The 19,604-nt window shown below is 36.4% G+C and overlaps 1 protein-coding gene across 7 annotated transcripts in view; it reads right to left on the bottom strand.

The window, feature by feature from the left end:
* Nucleotides 1–19,604, bottom strand: part of CDH12 (cadherin 12) — a 779,090-nt gene that overhangs the window by 535,322 nt on the left and 224,164 nt on the right. For 6 of the 7 annotated variants that reach the window (XM_039346743.1, XM_039346742.1, XM_039346745.1 and 3 more), the window contains one exon: nucleotides 3,905–3,990. The exons of the other annotated variant lie outside the window; for it this stretch is intronic. The gene's annotated coding sequence lies outside the window, so the exon portion shown is untranslated. The remainder of the gene's footprint in view (nucleotides 1–3,904; nucleotides 3,991–19,604) is intronic. 7 annotated transcript variants of the gene reach the window in all.

The following is a 19,604-nucleotide window of genomic DNA, read 5'->3' as shown; positions in this document are numbered from 1 at the left end:
TTTTTTATATACTTTTTGACTAGTATAGGAGTGTCAGAACAGAGCAGTAATTTGGGTTATCATGAGTAAGCCATACAACTGCAGATGCAACGGTGCAATTATCATCATCTCTAATCCAAGCATGTCAATGACCTTACTGAGAGTTAAATGAATACTTTTCTAAAAAGGTGTTGGTTTTTTTTTACTTTCCTCAAAGGCATCCATCACAGCTAATTGAAAGATTTTTTTGCCCTAAGTTCATTTTTTTAAAAAAAGCAAAACAAAACCAAGAATAATATAGAAAAAAAACTTGACACTTTTTTATCCCCAGACAAAGATTACATGCACAGCAAGTTGTAATCCTTGGCTTTGCAGTATTGCTTTGCAGGATTAAGAAGATAAATGTTCATTGCTTTTAATCCTCTTCATGATTTATGAGGCTCTGGGTAGCCTCTCTCCACCCCCCTGAGAGTATCTACAGAGCAGGTGGTTGTTTCATCTGTAGCTTAAATTATAGATACACATCTGTAAAGTAAATGGCAGACTGTTGTCCTCTAACAGAGAAGCTTCCTTATGTCTCCTGCAGTAGTCACCTGATTGCCACAAAGAAAGTTACTTCTTTGCTTGGTTATTAAGTTCTTTGGGGAGAGGAATTCTATCAGAGTAGGTAGTGTTATGAGGCCCGGGATGATCACTTGTCATGCTAACTTGAAAGCAACATGGCTATAACAGCAGCTGCATGAGCTCATGAGAGAAACAGCTGAAAGCATTGGCTTCTATTATTCCACAACATATTCGAAGCTCTTGCTTACTGATGGGGGTAATTAAAAGTTAAGCAAGATGTGCCTAATGTAAAGAAAGAAAGCATTGCACACATCAAACTGGTAATCACACCATTTTAACCTGGATTAGCCTTCCATTTTGCTTCCTGTTGTAACTACATCAGGTAGAGAAAAGACAAAATTTAAAAGATACACTATGGCTTGCTTTTAAAAAAGCAACAACAAAAAACAGTAATTAGCCTAGGATACAAGAATAGAGCTTTCTAAATGGACATCTTCCAGAATTGGTTGGGAATTCTGGGAGTCTAGAATCTTGCAAAGTGCAACAAGTTGAAGAGAGCCACATGTAGGTATGTTGTTCTTCATCACTTGGGTACTTTAGCCCAATAGTTGTGCAGAGCAACAGATCTATGCTGAACCTTTTTTTGCCAGCCTTCCATAACTCCTAAAAAATTGGAAATATACTAGATTCATATTAAATAGTTTAGAAGTCAAGACTAATGAAAGCAAAGTCCAATCTATTTTACAAGTATAAATACCTACTGAATAAAGAAATATGGCAATTCCTTTGTTTAGGTTCATTCCTCTAAAGATCTAACTTTAATATGTGTTTATACTATGTTGATGTGCCAGATAGAGATTTGGGGGCACTCTTAGGACCAACCACAAAGGATGGGAAACACCAATAATGAATTTGCCCCAAAAATATTTAGCATAAGAATAAAAATATTATATAACAAAAAGGTGGCCAATAAATACAAATATTCACAAAAAATGTACTTGTAAACATTTAATGTAAATACTAACCAGCAACTATTTAGTTGGTTAGAAAAGACGATTGACACAAATAGAAGGTTAACCCAATGATATGTGACTTTTTAGTTATTTAGATATAGGGTAAATCATAATTCACGAAAATTCCATCAGTTGGTCAATGTTGCTATTGATGATGAATTGTCTATGTATCCAAAAGATAGTAAAAAAGCCAAACCATGGAAACCCAAAGGAAGATGGGTTTCTCTCATCTTCACTAAACGAAAGGAATACAGTATATGCCAAAACCACCTTGTTGTTGTTAATTTCAAAGTCGTGTCCGACCCATCGCGACCCCATGGACAACGTTCCTCCAGGTCTTCCTGTCCTCTACCATCTTCTGGAGTCCATTTAAGTTCACACCTACTGCTTCAGTGACTCCATCCAGCCATCTCATTCTCTGTCGTCCCTTCTTCTATTGCCCTCAATCTTTCCCAGCATTAGGCCCTTCTCCAGTGAGTCCTTCCTTCTCATTAGGTGGCCAAAGTATTTGAGTTTCAACTTCAGGATCTGGCCTTCTAAAGAGCAGTCGGGGTTGATCTCTTCTAGGACTGACCGGTTTGAATGCCTTGCAGTCCAAGGGACTCGCAGGAGTCTTCTCCAGCACCATAGTTCAAAGGCCTCAATTCTTTGGCGCTCAGCCTTTCTTATGGTCCAACTTTCACAGCCATACATTGCAACTGGAAAAACCATGGCCTGGACTATACGCACTTTTGTTGGCAGGGTGATGTCTCTGCTTTTTAGTATGCTGTCTAGATTTGCCATAGCTTTCCTCCCCAAAACCACCTACCATGGTTGAAACTGGAACATTCTACAGCATATACAGTAGAAGTATATATACATCCAGATGCAAAGGCTTTGAATTTTATTTATATAATTACATTTACATTTAAGTTGAAATACATACTTCAAATACAGTACCCTGTTATTGTAAGTAATAGTAAAGGAGAATAAATAGCATAGGTACTTTGCTGGTTCTATGGATGTCTTCATCTTTAATATTACCTCCAACATCCAGAAGTCCTTAAATTCTAATACATAACTTTGGATATCAATTAAGATGCAAATAAACCCAGCTATAAAAACTTGTATCATTTTAAGGCTTTTTCCTGCAAAATGAATTGTAAAAAGAGGGGTTGAGGTATGGCCTGGCTAGTGAAGGGGTGTCATGGTTTTGTTTTGTTTTTTACCTTCCAAGACTTTTAGGATTGTAAGAGTCAGAAAAAACTAAAAGGAGTTGGTGCATTTCTAATCCTGATTCCTAGGGAAGCAACTTATATCATTTCAGTTTGTTAATCTAAACTTACAGTTTAGACAAATATTTAGGTTCAATATAAACAGACATTTAGTTCAGAAAGATATCTGTATAAGTGAACCCTTTAAAAGGCTGCAACTTTTATACTGAATAGCATTTTTTCAGTGAGGGAGTTATCACTCATATCAATAATGCTCATGCAACTGATTTGATCTCTAACCTTTTCAATGATTCAGGAAGAAGAAAAATGTCATGCATATTGGGGAAATAATACACACATTGTCAGCTCAAAAAAGCAGTCATTTGCAAGGAGCAAAGAGCCTGTGATCTTCTGAAAGCCATTTCTATCCATTCAAAACTCAAAGCTATTATTTAAGCAAGTGCTTCTTTCTTGACGTTTTTCCTTTTCAATTGTTATAGAATATTGGGGAAATATATCTTAAAATCACTTAAATAGGAAAACAGTATTCAAAACACCTCAGTCTAGGACTTTTCCCCCCAAAGAATCTTCAAATGTCTATATTCAGGGCACATTGCAAACTTTTTTAAAAACCAAAAGATACTTCAAACAGTTTGAAGCACAAAATATAAACACCATTCTCCAGACTCCATCTGTTTACTGAATACTTCCTGGCCAAAGGGCATGATGTAGATTCTTTTCTTTCTTGAGAAAAGAAAATGGGGTCCTGGAAGTTTATCTTAATGGCTGTAGCCCTCCTCAGTCTGAAGAAGCTTGCTCTACCAGATCAGGATGGCCTCAAAGCAATAAAAGCCATACTTTTCTGCAGGGTCTTTGGAGTAGAGAGAATAACATAAGGGTAAAAACACTTGATTGGACATAAGCCAACATAGATGTGGCTTTTGCTATTATTATGTATGTTTTTAAAAATATTTTATGCATGTAAATTATCTGGATTTTTTGAATAGGTGAGAAACAAATAGATGTGTGTGAATAAGTAAGTGAATAGTGTAAATCTTTCAATATGTAGGGAGGCTGGGGCAGGGATTTTAAATTCCAATAAAGAACAAGTTTGGGAAAAACTAAAGAGTTTAGACTCCAGTCATTATTTTCTACCTGCAAAGATGAATCCACATCCTCCAAGATCTCAGTAAGGTAGTTTTAGCTTGTCATGTCTTGAAGCAATGAAGTGAAAGGGTGGTCTGCAAAATAGAAGGAGGAGGACAAAAGGAACTTATTGAAAACAGTATGATAGAGAAATAAAAGTTACAAACATCACTTATTTCACAGTACAAGAGCTCTGGAACCATGTCACAGGTTCCACCTCACGATTAAAAAGCTTAATCTATTCTGCTTTTTCCCCCCCAAGATTCATCTTCTCAGGTAGTTTCATTTGGTCCAGATAGCAATAGCACTTAGACTTATATACTGTTTCATAATGCTTTACAGCCCTCTCTAACATGTTTACACAGTCAGCATATTGCCCCCAAGAATCTGGGTCCTCATTTTACTGACCTCAGAAGAATGGAAGGCTGAATCAACCTTGAGCTGATGAGAATCAAACTGCTGAACTGCTGGCAGCTGGCAGTCAGCAGAAATAACCTGCAATACTGCATTCTAACCACTACACCACCACAGTTTTATAAAAGATAGTCCTCTTTTCCCTGCCTATTTGACTCAAATATTGCATTTTTAAAGCATAATCTGTAGGTGTAGATGTAAATCACCTGCCCACTCTAAGTAAGATTTTGCTAGTCTTTATGAGGGATATTATTTGTACTTCTTTCAATATTGCTGCTTGAAAAAGCCCATTCTTAAGATTCAGTGGCAATTTCCTTCTTTGATAATTGCTTTATGAGATAAACTATACACAATCACAATTTCATTTTATTTTGATTCTGGAATGGTTGGATATTTTTTTAGTACCCATGAAAGGAATAAGGTTTCTTTGGAACTTAATAGGGCAGAAGCAGAAAATTAGAGTATTGGCCTGGACTACTCTAACAATTTCCAAAAACTATAAGATGTTCTTAGCCGGTAGGTATAATCTCCAGCAGTTTGCATTGTTTTATTTCAGTTTGTCTTTCATCCTGACAGGGAAGGGAAATAAACAGTGAATTTTCTTCCAAGATTGGCTCATAATGTGTAGAAAAATTCTGTAATGTCTTCCTAGTAACACTTAGGAAGGCTTAAGGGTTTTCTTTGGTCTCCATTTCAAAGTGAACCAATATATTCTGCAATTTTCAGCTTAATGCACACTTTAGAAAGCAGCAGCAATCTTTCAAATTGTATACACTTTTCAAATTTTACAATGCAGTTCTTACCTCTCCCCAAATTTCATGATTTAATATAAAATAAAAATATGTTTAGGAAAGCATATAATGCTTTGAGACACATTTTTATTTTAGATAGATAGATAGATAGATAGATAGATAGATAGATAGATAGATAGATAGATAGATAGATAGATGGATGGATGGATGGATGGATGGATGGATGGATGGATGGATGGATGGATAGATGGATGGATGGATGGGTGGATAATTACTCATTTTATTATTTTTATCCCATCTTTATTAGTTTTACAAATAATTCAAAGCGGTAAACATATCCATCACACCTTCCTCCTCCTGTTTTCCCTAAAGCAACAACCCTGTGAGGTGGATTGGTCTGAGACAGCGTGATTGGCCACAGTCATAGACCAGATAGACAGAAATAGACAGATATCTTTTGGCTAGATGCAGTGTTCGAAGCCGAAGAAGCAAAAATATTTTTATTCTTTTTACTGTCATGACTTCCTACATCATATTTTGGGATCTACATAATACATACCTTCCAAAATTAGGATTGATGATTAAACCACTTTGGTCTTAATTAGGATATATTCTGATGTGTGATACAGTAGATCTATCTGCAACCATAATAGTGACAATAGCTGAGAAGTTCTCTTTATCCAATTTTTCTGTGCCAAAGCTAGAGCATGAATCTATGTATCATGTACTATATTTGAAAACAGCCATATGTATCCACAATAGATAAGTCTACAATAAAGATAGATTGCAGACTTAGGTTTCAGTCCTGATTTTGTATGAGCAGATAGTAAGTCAGAAATAATTTTTAAATTTATTGATTTGTTAACTAGAATTTTATCCTATTTTTATTAAGCCACTCAAGGTGGTGAACATACTTAAAACACTTTTCTCCTCTTATTTTCCTCACAACAACACTGTGATGTTCATTGGGCTGAGAAAGAGTAACTTGTTCAAGATCATCTAGTCAGTTTTCATATCTGAAGCAGGATGTAAACTCATGTAAGAGTTTCAAGGCTGGTTCTATAACTACTACACAAAATGGATTCTCTAATACAGAAGTCCCCAATCTTTTGGGTACCAGGGACCGGTTCCGTGGATAAAGATTTTTACTGTGGACTGGAGGGTGCATGGTTTTGTGTGCTGCCTGCATTCCCATGGATGGGGCTTTGCTTGTTTGTGCAGACTGGTTGCTGGCATGCTGCAGCCTGGTACTGGTCCACGGACCTGGGATTGGGGACCCCTGCTCTAATACAAGGCATCTTCCCTGTTACACCAACTATATAACCCAAATACTGCTAAACTTACTTGGTTGCCTCCTAATTTTAAACCCAGGTCTTTCCACACTGCTTTATATAAATACAACATCTCCCTTCTTTTCCAAAACAATTGTGTCCTAATATTCAATGAAAAGAGTAAGAAATGTACTCTTACTCTTATGAGGAAGTAGAAATTCAGTTTGGGTCTACTTGTTAAGGCACCAGGCTAGAAACTGGGCATCAGGCACAAGCAATCAAAACAACTTCATGAATAAGCCAAAGCAGTTCCTTTATTGTTGATAACCTATTTATAAGAATCTTGCCAGACTGACTGCATTCCCATGTGAACTGGCAAGTAAGGGCTTCACTAATCTGGCCTATGCTGCTTCCTGCCCCAGAGTAACTCCGTATTGCCATGCCTCTTTTCTCTGCCCTCCCCTTTACCTGCTGATCCCCCCAAACTGAAAGACATCTGGGTCACTTTGGGCCAGTCGCTCTCTTTCAAGGCCCAGCTCATCTTGGAGGGTTCTTGTGATGGGAAAAATAGGAGAAAGAAAGAGTATTAGGTACGTTCACTCCCTTGAGCTACTTATAAAAATTAATAAAACTGGGATCAAATAAATAAAATAAACAAATAAATAAATTTGCTCTTGAAGTGCCATGTTGGAAAAATACCCTAATTCAATTTAAATCAGAGGTTAATTCAAACAAGATACAGTGAATATGATAATTACTCTTACATTAAATAGTTTCCACCTTTTATAATACTGAAAAATCCATAATTCAGTAGAAACATTTGGAGGGGTTTTGGTATAACCCAGAAGATTTTTGGGTGAGACATTATTCATCCCTGGGGCACCAGATCATGGGCTCTCTGTTTATTGTGCTTCCATGAATCACATAAATGCCTCCATTCAACTGAGTTGGTTATAGGGATAAAAAATAAATCTGCTAAGTATTTCTGTGGGAGCAGATTTGTGTGAACTGCTGAAGTAAAGATGGCCATACTGAACAAAATCCTGTAGCATCCATCTTTCTCTGAAAGAGAAAAAAATGCACAAAAAGGAATTTGGAAAAATATCTGTGGGAAAAAGACCATGTTTTAAAATTACATATGCAATATCTATACATGGGACTGCCCTTTTATCAGAAGTAGATAATGCAATATAAATTTAAATCATGGAAATTCATATTAAGAAAATGAACATAGGCTATAGATGTATTTAAAAAGGATCCTGGAAGTAAGTGTTAAAAATCTATGAAAGTTGTCTAATTTGTAAACAAAAAGGTCTATATGCCAAGAAAAATGAAAATATGGCAAATTTATGTTAAATATGTGTATATACAGTACATATGCATAGCCACAGGACCTGAAAATTATCTTACAAGGGCAAAATTGGAGAGAGATTCTTATTCATAAAATCCTAGTCACAAATTTTGGGTATTGAATTAGTTCCTTAGGCTAAGCTGATATAAAATTTTCTTTTTACTCCTGAAGGAGACAAAATTGTAGCCTTCTTTTCTTTTCTTCCAGTAATGTTAAAATTCCCTAGTGATTTTATTGGTCTAGCCTGGAGCCATGGAGACTTGCTGATTTTTACTTGGCAGTTTCCCTTGCTTTGTATTGACTTCCGAGAAACAGAAGTGTTTTTCTATGCCTTATAAGAAGTGTGTTTGCATAACTGCAAAACAAATCAATTCATTAATTGCTTTGTCTTGATTTTGTTTTCAGTGAAGTTAGTTTGCTTAGTTAGTTTGCTTAGTTGCAGAGAAGATTAAAGTTTACACAAAACCTGACTGTCAAAAAAGAAACTATTTTAAAGTGCCCAATGAATAACTCAGGAATGTGCAAAGGAAAGAATATAAAAGAAACCTTATTGCGTAAAATTATAATATACAATCTGTGCATTATATTCCATTCAACTGATTTATTCATGGTTGCTCAAAATGGGGGTCATGTTTCAAGCTAAAGATGAAATCAAAAGAAATCTGAGAAGTTAAGAGAAATGTTATGGATGTTCATGAAAGAAATTTGAATACAAGCCCCATATATATTTTGTTACTGTAAAGCCTTTCTAATAGGCTGGGGCCCCTCCTGAGTGTGGATTATGGGGTGATTTTGACAGGATGAGTGTTTGAGATACTTAATTTTTGTGGATTCTGTTATCAACTAATTTAATCTACAATTCTTGAATCAATTTGCTGATTTCAACTTAATTAGGCACTAGAGATTGTACAGCTCTCAACTGGAAAAATGCCAAAAAAAAAATAAAAAAAAAATAAAGAGAAGTTGTTTTGGAAACACGGGGGGGGGGGGGAGAGATACATGTATGGATATTTTATTTTAAAGAATGGACAGAAATTTAGATTAATGTGGATATTCAATTGAAAGTTTTATTTAAATTCATATTACTAGGATGAAACCATTCCTCTATAAAATTGAACTGCATGCTTCAAATTTAGCTAGAAAATTGGCTAGAAAAGTGATGGCAGGGAGCAAACTAGAAGATCATTAAAAATACAAAGGCAAGGTCACCTTAGATGCAAATCTAATTAGAGCTCTGATTGCCTAGCAACTAGTTGGGAGTCTAGGAAGTTTGTTTCTTTTTTGTGTTAACTTTACAATGAGTGTTCCAGGTTGAATTGTTCATTCAGGTTTTATTGTGAAGCCGGTAAAGTTTGCTAAATTCTTTATTTAATGGATACAGCCAGCTAATTTAGAGAGTCTGCTAACATTTTGTTTCAAGAGATGTTAGTGCTAAGTTGATTTTATTGTTAGTAATAAATGAATAATAAAAAAGATTGCAATTCACTTGTAATCAACCCACAGTACAGTGCTTTATTAATATAAATTTTGCATTTCTGCATCTAAGGATCCCAAGTAGGATACACTTATTAGAAATAGTCATTTATTTATCATTTTGCCTAGCCTATCAAAAACACTATTAGGAAGTGCAGTGGAATAAATGACTATATTTCAAAAAACCCACTGCCAACAGTGCTCTAATGACTAATTTCATTTGCAATGATGGAAAAGGAGTAAACTGCTCAATGTGGGAATGAATGAAGCCATTACAGCTTGAAATATCTAAGCAATTTTTTTGGGGGGGAAGGTGAGCCAGACTTGGAGTTTCTGCAAATTATCATGACAAATACTTGTCTTTTTAAAAACAATAGTTGGCATCTGACAATTCATTACATAATTACCAACACCAACTTTATTAGCTTTAAATATGCAGTGATGTATTTTTATCATTTTTTACCATTTTCCCGAAAGTATTAATCAACCAAACAGTTTGTTGCATGGGTAAGAAATATAGCTACAGTGTTGCTATTTCCAAATAGTAGTTTATTGGATATCTTTTGGACTTTTTTTTTTAAAGTCATATCTTTATCGGGTGATCAAACAAAAGAGCAAACAAATTAATTTGTTCTTAGCTTTTTTGTTTCATTTTAAGCAGGGGTGTCTGCAATCACAATCACTGGCTTCAAAATGTTAAGTATTAATTGGATACACAAAGCCCACTCCTTTTTATGTACATGCAATAAATCAAACAGACCTTTAAAGGGGGTGGATATCACTCCTTTTCACGCTCCATTTTGAAGACTGTAACATTATTGCAGATACCCCTGCCTTTAAGAACTACTATTGTTAGGCTTGGTCTTAGAATATTATATTAGGATGAATTAATAAAAAATGGTCAAGAACCTAGTAAAAATAATTTTAAAAATCTATGATGCTGGAGAGTAAAACTAAATATATGTCTTTATAACTCATATAATCTAATGCTTGCAACTGTAATATGCAAGCCAGAGAAGAAATTTACATTTAGATCTTGTTGATATGCATTTTAGACTAATCCTGAGATGTTTGGAGTTTTATACAATAAAGTATTTTCCCCTGAAGGCAAAATAAAGCCATAATGATGATTATTGTAATAACAGCAATATCACAATAAAGAATCATAAACATGTAGTCAATTTTGTCTCACTGGAATTTTGAATAATGCTCCAAATCTAGGCTACAAAAATGTGGATAACCAGTAGATGCTTAGAACCTTGTTTCTCTTTGCTGATCATCTGAAGGTTTCCAGCCTAATTTAGAGTGATTAATGGTAGTTAACACTTCCCTTAAAAAAAAACAAAAAACTAGCATAGCCCCAGTTTCCTTGACCCAGCAAGCCACATTTGAAATTTTAAAGTAAAAGCTCTTGAATTCCTTGTGATTTCATTGGAGGAGAGGATCAAATGGAAAGAAGACCTGCCATTTGTAAGCCTTATGTACTGAGGTCAGTATTGTGTAATATCATGAAGTTTGAATAGGTCCTTATAAAAGTGTTTTAAATAAGTGCATAATTATTTCATGATCTTCTTAGTTCTGATCAGATATAATTATTACAATCACACTGCCTTTACAAGCAAATTTGTGAAGTCATTTTGTGCACCACCAGTCCACTCTTTCTTTCCTTCTGTAACATCTTGTATATTCTTTTTTATGTATATTTTATTATTATTTTTTCAATAACAATATTTAGTATTTAATAAGCAACACATTGTCTGGATTTATATGTTTAACATTAATAGCAATACAATTTCCATTCCTACCCTTTATTCCGTTTTTCTAACCATTTATAAAAAAATTTCCATGTTTGAAAGTATTCAGAATCTTGCTTCCCCTTCATTTTCAATGTGAGCCTATCCATTTCTGCACGATCCAAACATTTCTTAACTATGTCTTCTTCAGATAGTATTTCTTTATTTTTCCAGAACTGAACAAATATAATGCTCGCTGTTGTTAATATATGTAATATTAAGTATACACATTTATCATAATTTTCTGAAATTATGCCTAAAAGAAATAATTCTGGTTTATAGTCTACATGTGCTCCTATCATCTTTTCTAGCCCCCTATATATTTTTAACCAATAGTTCTTTGCTTTAGGGCATGTCCACCAAAGATGATAATACGTGCCTGGATTTTGTTTGCATTTCCAACAATTGCTAGACACATTTTTTTAAAAAATTGCTAATCCTGCAGGTGGTAAATGCCATCTATAGAACATTTTATATAAATATTCTTTATAAGTAGCTGTCCTCGTTATTTTGTAGTTTCTTTCCCATTTGTGCCCAAAGGTTTTTGCCCAAGTTATCATTGTTTCTTTAACTTGTTCATCTTCCATCTTTAAATTTAACAGAAAGCTGTACAGTTTCTTAATCTATTTGTCATCTGATGACAATAGTATCTGGTCTAATGTTGTCTGGTCGTTGTAAAAACCATATATTTTTGCATCTTTCTCATATCTCATTTCCATTTGCAGATGTGGCCACCATGATAGCTTAATCCCCTGTTCTTCCAATTCTTGTTTAGTTTGTAGTTTCCCACCAGTATTCAAAATATCTTTATAAGTCACAAGTTTCTCATAATTAATTAAGTTTGGGTGTACAAACACCTCCATTGTCAAAATCCATCCTGGTATTTTCCTGTAAATTCTTGATTTTACCTTTTCCTGTATCAAAAGTAATGCATTTCTTACATAGTGGTTTTGAAAGTATTTATGAATTTTGTTCTTCCCATGCCATAGGAAAGCATGCCATCCAAGTTGTAGGTCATGCCCTTCTAGGTATAATAGTCGTTTATTTCTAAGAGTTATCCATTCTTTTAACCATGTTAGTGCGGCTGCTTGATAGTACAAAACTCAGTCTGGTAGGCCAAAGTCTCCATTTTCTTTTGCTTCTTGTAACATTTTCAGTCTGATTCTAGCTTTTTTCCCTTGCCAGATAAATTTCAATATTGATGTATTTAATTCATCAAAAAATTGTTGGTTTTTATTGGTATTATTTGAAATAAAAAGAGTGGTAAAGTGTTCATTTTCACCTCACTATCCTCCCCAGGATTGATAGTTGTAGATTTTTCCATTTTTCCAAGTCTAGTTTTATTTGTTTTAATAATTTTACATAATTATCTTCTTTTATTGCTGCACATCTTGCTGTTAAATATATCCCCAAGTATTTAACTTTCTTAACTACTTGAAGGTCTGTTTTTACTGATAGTTGGGGCTTTTTTGTTTATCTATGAGGTTTTTAGGTATAACTTTAGTCTTTTCTCTATTGATTTTCAGTCCTGCGACTTCTCCAAATTCTTCAATTTTTGATAATAATTTAGGATTTGTCTCTAATGGATCCTCCAATATAAATACCAGGTCATCTGTGAATGCTTGTAGTTTGTACTTTTCATCTTTTATCTCTATTCCTTTCATTTCTGGATCCTATCTGACATTCCTGTTCAACACTTCCAGAGTTAAGATAAATAATAGTGGGGATAATGGACATCCTTGTCTTGTTCCTTTTTGAATATTGAAACTCTGCGTGAAATCTCCATTCACAATTATTTTAGCCATTTGTCTATGATAAATTGTTTGAATTATATTCATAAAATTTTCTCCAAAATCCATATGGTTTAGTTCAGTGATGGCAAACCTTTTAGAGACTGAGTGCCCAAACTGCAACCCAAAACCCACTTATTTATCGTAAAGTGCCAGGGCCGCATCAGCATTGTGGTGCCCTCGGGAGGGTTGGGCATGGCCCACTGGGTGGACGTGGCTGTGGTGAACACAGCAGACTGAGTGAGTGTGGCCGGGGTGGGCATGGCCACCTTGATGTTGCTCATGGGGGGACGCCTGTGGGGGCTAGGCAGGAATGGGGGAGATCCAGGGGGTCTTTGGTGGGTGGGGCGGCGGGCAGGAGGCTCGTCCTGTGGGGTGGGGCAGGGGGTAGGGCGGTGGTGCCATTGCTGAGGGGCAAGGCGAGGCAGGGAAGGCTGCTGTCTGACACCATGAACCCCTGCACACAGAGGCCATCAAGAGCATGGGGGGCATACTCTACCACCTCTACTCGAGCTTGCTAGCCAGCTGCTTTGCCTCCTTTGTGCTGGGTGGGGCTGGCACTCCAGGTGCCAGCAGTGGCCTAATGGACTTGTGCAAGCTGGCAGCAGTGGCGGCAGGTGTGCCCACATAGAGGACTCTGAGTGCCGCCTCTGGCACACGTGCCATAGATTTGCCATCACTGGTTTAGTTGTTGAACCATAAATTGCCAATTGACGTTGTCAAAGGCTTTCTGTGCATCTAAACAAAATTAAAGCCATTTGTTTCCCTGGGTACATTTTCTAATATTCCAATGTGTCTAGAATTATTCTTAAATTGTTGTTTATTTGTCTCTTTGGTAAAAATCCATTTTGGTCTGAATGTATAAATTCAATCAAGTATCTTTTTAGTCTATTTGATCTATTTCTTCTTCCATTTCCTGCTTCCCCACTTCCAGTACACCAGCCAGCAGTTCTATCATCAGGTCAGCAAGGTCCTCCTCGTCTTCCATAATATTCTGGAATCTTAAGAAATAGGATGCCTTTTCCATTTCTAGAACTGCTACTGAATCCTCTAATTCTCTATTTGTCTGCATCAGACTTTGATTTTCATCTTTTATTTCTTCCATCTTTTGATTGGTTTCTGCTTATTTGTCTGGATTCTTTTCTCATTCTTTTCAATCTTCTGTTGAAAGTTTTCTTTTTGGGATTTCAGATCGTGAATTTCTTTTGTTTCTTCATTCTTGTCCTGCCTTCAGGTGCCTTGGAAAATAGCTTGACACCCTCTTCTTTGTGGCAGCCCCTGAGATATTGGAACACTATCATGTCCCCCCTCGTCTTTCTCTTCATTAAACTAGACATACCCAATTCCAGCAACCGTTTCTTATATGCTTTAACCTCCAGTCCCCTAATCATCTTTGTTGCTCTTCTCGGTACTCTTTCTAGAGTATCAACATCTTTTTTACATTGCGGTGACCAAAACTGGATGCATTATTCCAAGTGTGGCCTTACCAAGGCATTGTAAAGTGGTATTAACACTTCACATGACTTTGATTATATCCCTCTATTAATGCAGCCTAGCACTGTGTTGGCCTTTTTGGCAGCTGCAGCACACTGCTGGCTCATATTTAGATGATTGTCCACTAGGACTCCGGGTCCCTCTCACAGTTACTACTATTGAGCAAGGTACTCCCTATAATATACCTGTGCATTTGGTTTTTCTTGCCTAAATGTAGAACCTTGCTTTTTTCACCGTTGAATTTCATTTTGTTAGATAGCGCCCAGTGTTTATGTCTGTCCAGATCCTTCTGTATCTTAAGCCTGTCTTCTGGAGTGTTGGCTATTCCTGCCAGCTTGGTGTCGTCTGCAGATTTGATGAGTTCCCCATCTATCCCCTAGTCCAAATCATTGATATTGATATTGAAGAGCACTGGGCCCAGAACAGAGCTCTGGGGCACCCCACTACACACTTCCCTCCACGTAGATGCAGTTCCATTGAGGGCCACATGCTGAGTACAGCCGGTCAGCCAGCTACGGATCCATCTGGTGGTGGTGCATTCTACCCCACATTTTTCTATCTTGTCAAGTAGTAGGTTGTGATCTACTTTATCAAATGCCTTACTGAAGTCCAAGTAAATTATGTCCACAGCATTCCTCTGATCCACTAATTTTGTCACTTGGTGAAAGAATGCAATTAGATTTGTCTGGCATGATCTATTTTTGACAAACCCATGTTGGCTTTTATTAATGACTTTGTTTGCCTCTAGGTGTTCATTGATTCATTGTTTGATTATCTTTTCCAGGATCTTCCCAGGTATTGAGGTCAAGCTGATAGGTCTGTAATTTCCTGGGTCCATTTTTTTCCCCTTTTTTGTAGATGGGAACTACATCAGCTCTTTTCCAGTCCTCTGGTAGTTCCCCTTTGCTTCAGGATCTTTGAAAAATATAGTTCAGTGGTTCTGAGATCACATCTGCCAGTTCCTTGACAACCTTGGGGTGTAATCCATTTGGTCCTGGTGATTTGAACTCGTCTAGGCTGGACAGGTGCTCACTTACTATTTTCTTGCCTATCTTAACTTGCGTTTCTCTTCTGTTTTTTATGGCACTATTTTCGATAGGTTGGTCTGTTTTTTCCCTTTGTGTAAAGACAGATGCAAAAAATGAGTTAAATAGTTCTGCTTTCTCCCTGTTGCTTGTCACATTCTTGCCACTTTCACCCACTAATGGACCAATCATTTCTTTCACTTTTTTCTTGTTTTTTCCATATTGAAAGAAGCTTTTTTTGTTATCTTTGACTTTGGTCGCAAGCCTTAGTTCATTTTGAGCCTTGGCTTTCCTCACTTCATCTTTGGAGGCTCAGGCTATTTGCTGATATTCTGACTTAGTTATGTGCCCCTCTTTCCACTTTCTACACTTGTCCTTTTTATCTTTCAATTTGTCAGAGAGTTCTTTATGCAGCCATGCTGGTTTCTTTTGAGAGCTGTTATTTTTCCTCTTGTTGATATTGTGCTAGACTGGGCTTTTATTATCTCATTTTTCAAAATTTCCAAAGCTTCTTGAGTTGTTTTCCCCTTGAGGATTCTCATTCATGGAATCCTTCCCAAGCCCTCTCTAAGTTTATTGAAATTAGCTCTCTTGAAGTCCAAGACTCTAGTTTGACTGTGTTCTATTGCTTGTGCTTCTATAATGTTGAATTGCAATATTGCATGATCACTTCCTCCCAGGGTTCCTATGGCTTCAACACCTTCTATCATTTCATCTCTGTTAGTGAGAATTAGATCCAAAATGGCTAATCCCCTAGTTCCCTTCTCTACTTTTTGGGAAACAAAGTTTTCTGCTAGGTTTGTCATGAACCTATTTGGTCTTCCACTTGGTGCAGAGTTTGTCTCCCAGTTGATGTAAATGTAGTTAAAGTCCCCCATTACTATTGTGATGTGCTTTCTACATACTTTAGTTAGCTGATTAGCAAAAAGTTCATCTATTTCCTATTTGGAAATAGTTGGGTTGGGTAGCCTATAATAAACACCTATGGCAATGACATTTTGTTCCCCTTTTATATTGACCCAAATGCATTCAAGACAGTTTTTATCATTGCTGTGCTCTATTTCTGTAGAGATGTAGTTATTTCTTATATAGAGAGCAACTCCACCTCCTCTTTTATTTGGTCTGTTTCTTTTAAATAATTTAAATCACTCTAGCTGTGTGTTCCATGTGTGGGTTTCATCCCACCATGTTTCCGTAATGGCAACAATATCATATCTGCCCTCATTAACCTGAATTTCTAGTTCACCCTGTTTGCTGTTCATACTCTGTGCATTGGTGTATAGACATTTGAGTCCTTTATGACTGGCCCTGTGTTTACTTTCTACATAACCTGTGTGGTGCCTGAGTTCCCCTATTGTTTTACCACCTAATTGGTTAGTGCACTTTGTGTGGCACTCACTATTAGAGGCCTGATTTTGCTTGACAGCAAGGTTGGTATTCTTACATGCACTGATAGCCCTATAATTTTTAGATTGCCGGGGACAGGGTTGTTCTGTATCAATTAATTCACTGTCCCAGCTGTTTTGTTTAAATTTTCCTCCAGTAAATCTGTGAATTCTGTGAATTTATAGCCGAGTTTTGAATATTTTGCATGAACAGACCTCTTTGCTATTCATTGAATCAGTCTGACTTTTTTCAGACTTCTAAATGATCCTGAAAAAAAATGCTGATGCTTTAAAGAAATCATTTATTAACATTTATATAGGTCTTAAAGCAGCAGCACTGGCTTTTTTCCAGCCATGCCTTTGTCCCCTATCAATGTATAGGAGGAAGATCTCATAGAAGCTTCCAACAAAGTGTCAGTAGCTCATCACTATACCGTATGTATAATTTTGCATTTGGATATGTGAACATATCAACAATTTTTGTATTAATTGCATGCTTTGCCAGCATCCAGAAACTCTAATGAATGTTATTTACCAAAGAAAAGGGAAAACATAATATTAGTTTTGCTTTTTTCATTTGACATGATAAAAATAGAATCAGAATGTGAGATATTATAAATTGTTATTCATAATAAAATGATTGTAATTGAGCAGAAGAAAATATTCAGCCAAAAGAATGGTTCATTTTGGATTATATTTGTTTTACTATTTAACCTAGGAAAGTTATTATAAAAGGCATTTATTCATATATTTTCCCACTCATTATAGACATGGATGCCTATCATATCGCAACAAGATTCACACAATGGAGTAGATTTTAGACATGAAATAAGAAGAGAGGAAATTGAAGTGAAGATCTGTAGAACAAGCAGAACTGCATTACCAACCATGGATATAGTTCATGGATTTCTTAGGAAAATGACTCTGTTTTTAACATTTTGGAACAATAATTTTGAAAAACATGTGAAGCCATGTCATTGCTTTTAAATTCCAACACACAACATTTAAACCTTTCCAGACTGGTTGTCTTTCAGTAAAGGAAAAAGCCAATATCCCAAGGTGACAGTGAGAAACACAGAGAAAGTTGATATCATCTTTTTTCCAGTCCCAATTTTTTTCTTTCAAATCTCAGAGGAAAAAAAATAGCCAATTCTGTAGTCTAGGCCCAAAGGATTACAGCTATTTTATTTTTTCCCTTTGACTTTTTCATTATCATTTGCATTATATCTCTCATTAACTCTATATTATTATTTTAATAAATTTACAATACAATTAATTTTAATTAATTTTAGTGCTAATCACTAGAACATCTAGAATAAATTACCATGATTATACAAAACCAAGAATGATAGAATCTGTGCTGGGAGGGATAATTTAAAATGTCAAATCCTCACCCATTACAAGAAGCTTGAAGCACCCCCAACACATGGTTGTCCAATATCTGCTTCAACAACCTCTCTATCTAGTAAACAGAACCCCACTATTCCTTGTAGTCATTTTTTCCAGTGCTGAACATGGTTCAGCCAGATGTTCAGGCTGGATTTGGCATTTTGTCTACCTATTGAGTCCTTACCAAGGACCTGGGATAGGCAGATGTGGATGTTTGATGGTATTAGAGATATTGTCGCAAGATGGAAGCAGTTCCCAGTAAGGCCACCTTTTGCAATTGACTAATGGCAAATTTGTCAATGTCAGTGGTGTTCAAGTGGTTCTCCAGTTGTTTTGGGATTGCACCCAAGGCGCCTATTACTATTGGTACTACCCTTGCTTGCTTTTGCCACAGTCTTTCTATTTCTATTTGTAGGTCTTTGTATTTTGTTATCTTCTCCAGTTCTTTCTTGTCTATTCTGCTGTCTCCAGGCACTGCCACGTCCACTATCCAGACTTTTTTGTCTTTCTTATCGACAATTGTTAAGTCTGGGGTGTTATGTTGCAGGTGCTTGTCTGTTTGAATTCTGAAGTCCCAGAGCAGTTTAATTTTATCATTTTCTATGACTTTCTCTATTTTATGCTCCCACCAGTTTTTGCTTACAGGCAAATGATATTTTTTGCAGATCTTCCAATGCACCATTGTTGCTACTTTGTCATGCCGCTGCTTGTAGTCAGTCTGTGCGATCTTCTTGCAACAGCTTACCAGGTGATCCACTGTTTCTTCAGCTTCTTTGCATAGGCGGCACTTACTGTCTGTTGCTGTCTTCTCAATTTTGACTTTCTATGCATTTGTCCTTAAGGCTTGGTCTTGTGCAGCCAGAATTAGTCCCTCGGTCTCTTTCTTCAATTTTCCTGCTCTTAGCCATTGCCAGGTCTTCTTATTATCTGCTTTCCCAGCTATTTTTTTTAATGTACTGGCCATGTAGTGCTTTGTCTTCCCATGCCTCTATTCTGTTCTTCATTTGGTCTTTCTTGTAGGCCAGTTTGGTCTCTTCAATAGTCAGTAAGCCTTCCTGATATACTAATTTCAGTGCATCTTCATCACTGTCCTTCAGATATTCTTCCAAAGCCATTTTTCTTCTTCAACCATCTGATGTACTTGCAGCATTCCATGCCCACCTATTTGCTTTGGAAGATAAAGTCTGTCAATGTCACTGCGTGGATGAAGGGCATGATTCATTGTCATTATTTTTCTGGTCTTCCTATCCATTGCTTTTAGTTCTGCTTGAGTCCAGTCCACTATTCCAGCTGTGTACCTAATGACTGGGATTGCCCAGGTGTTGATTGCCTTTATGGTATTTCCTCCATTGAGTTTGGACTTTAAGATCATCTTCACTCTCTTGATGTATTCACCTCTAATCTTTTTCTTCACTTCAGTGTGCTTGATGTTGTCAGCCTGAAGGATACCCAAGTATTTGTAGTAATCTTCCTCATCCAGACTCTTAATGTTATTTTCGTGGGGCATCTTGATTCCTTCAGTTTTTACTATTTTTCCTTGTTTAACAGTTAGTGTGGCACATTTATCCAAGC

The sequence above is a fragment of the Crotalus tigris genome, unplaced genomic scaffold (genome assembly GCF_016545835.1).
Source record: "Crotalus tigris isolate CLP2741 ecotype Arizona unplaced genomic scaffold, ASM1654583v1 scf7180000018018.2415403412:4055106, whole genome shotgun sequence".
In the NCBI taxonomy this organism is placed as follows: Eukaryota; Metazoa; Chordata; class Lepidosauria; order Squamata; family Viperidae; genus Crotalus; species Crotalus tigris.
Note: the sequence above shows the minus strand (reverse complement) of the source record. Positions and strands in the feature narration are given on the sequence as shown.